The sequence below is a fragment of the Carlito syrichta genome, unplaced genomic scaffold (assembly GCF_000164805.1).
Source record: "Carlito syrichta isolate Samal-C Ts95f unplaced genomic scaffold, Tarsius_syrichta-2.0.1 Scaffold115602, whole genome shotgun sequence".
Classification (NCBI taxonomy): domain Eukaryota; kingdom Metazoa; phylum Chordata; class Mammalia; order Primates; family Tarsiidae; genus Carlito; species Carlito syrichta.
The window spans coordinates 201,665-203,281 of record NW_007059698.1 but is presented as its reverse complement, the minus strand read 5'-3'; the positions used below and the strand labels follow the sequence as shown (position 1 = coordinate 203,281).

The following is a 1,617-nucleotide window of genomic DNA, read 5'->3' as shown; positions in this document are numbered from 1 at the left end:
CTGCACTCCAGTCTGGGCAACAGAGTGAGACTCCAACTCAAAAAAAAGAAAAGAAAAGAATTGCCTGAGCCCAGGGGCTTGAGACCAGCCTGGGCAACTTGGTGAGCCCTCGTCTCTACAACACATCAAAAAATTAGCTGGGCATGGTAACACACAAACCTGTAGTTCCGGCTACTTAGAAGGCTGAGGCAGAAGGATCGCCTGAGCACAGTAGGTTAAGGCTGCAGTGGCTGAGGGCATGCCACTGCCCTCCAGCCTGGGTGACAGAGTGAGACTCCAACTCAAAAAAAAAAAAAGAAAAAGAAAATGTTGGGATTCAGAATTTCAGATTCCTAGACTTGCTTAAGATTTTCTCCTGCACAAGGGCTTAAAACCATTTTCTATGGCCACTTAATGTGAAATCAGTGCCACTTCCTTATTTTCCTAACTGAAATAATGCACTTCCTTTTTGGTGTCCTTTCAAAGACAACCAAAAATTACCTTTAGAGGAAGTGGGCATCACTCCTGGGCTTTTGAGTGATGTTTCCATAAAAGTAAGAATACCAAAACAGACAAAAGTAAAAACTGTCTTTGGCCTCCATTTACAAGAGAATTTGGTAAAAAGTTAACCACTGTCACACATATCTAACACATAGATGGGTACTGCACAAGCCAGACCGCGGACAAAAACATGTAAGACATTCCTGCACCAAATCCTTAGCGAGAAAATCTGTAGGACAATAAACAGTCCCTTTCAAGCCCCCGTAGTGCCGCTCTGAAAAGACAGGGGATTCAAAGAGGACCGCACTCTTAGCAAGTCCAATTACCACCACGCAGGCCGAGAGAGAGAAAGCTGCAACTGACTACGCCTGCAATCCCGCCTGCCACAATTCACTGGGTGAGCACAGAGCGAGCCCGAGAGGAGCCACGCGAGCCCGAGAGGAGCCACGCACACTGCGCCTCGGCGAGGCTTCCTCCTCGGAGGCTCCTCGGGCAGGCATCTTGCCGCGGTCCCGACTCCAGCCTTTCCAACATGCTTGCTGTGCAACACAGCCGCTAAGGATAGCCTAAGGACTTTATCTGCAGACAGTCAGAAAACAAGTTTCAAAGGTGAAGGAAAACCTCCTGTGCTCGATGCACCGGGAAGCTCACACTGGGCACCCTCCTGATAAGGTCCACGGACAACTTTGATCGCGCGGTGTGTGCCTCCCAGGCTGACTCCCACGTGCACTACTCGGGAAACGAGTTTTCTCTCTCTCTCACACACACCCCCCTAGAATGCTGGGTCCCACACACACCCCTAGAATGCTGGGGTCCCCGGCCCGTGCTGACCCGCGGCGCGCCTAGTCCCGCCCGCTCCCGCGGCCCCGACACAGAGTTCCTGTTTATCCAGGAGCGCTCCGCCGAGCGACCGATGACAAAGCCAGCGAAAGTTTTCCCAGCACGCGATCCAGACGCACAGGCCTCGCTGTGTTGTCGCTTCCAGCCCGAGAGCGCGGGGAATCAATAAGCCTCGCTGCCCGATTCCAGGGGGCTGGACAAAGGCTCTGCCGCGCACGGGCGGGACGCGAAGGGAAGGAGCCGGTCAGCAGGCACGGCGCGGCGCGGACGAGGGTCCCCTCCACGCCCGCGGCGGCC

At 53.9% G+C, this 1,617-nt stretch overlaps 1 protein-coding gene across 1 annotated transcript in view; it reads right to left on the bottom strand.

Moving 5' to 3' along the window:
- CNOT8 (CCR4-NOT transcription complex subunit 8) overlaps positions 1–1,617 on the bottom strand; it is a 20,325-nt gene that overhangs the window by 17,459 nt on the left and 1,249 nt on the right. The gene's annotated exons all lie outside the window — the stretch shown is intronic.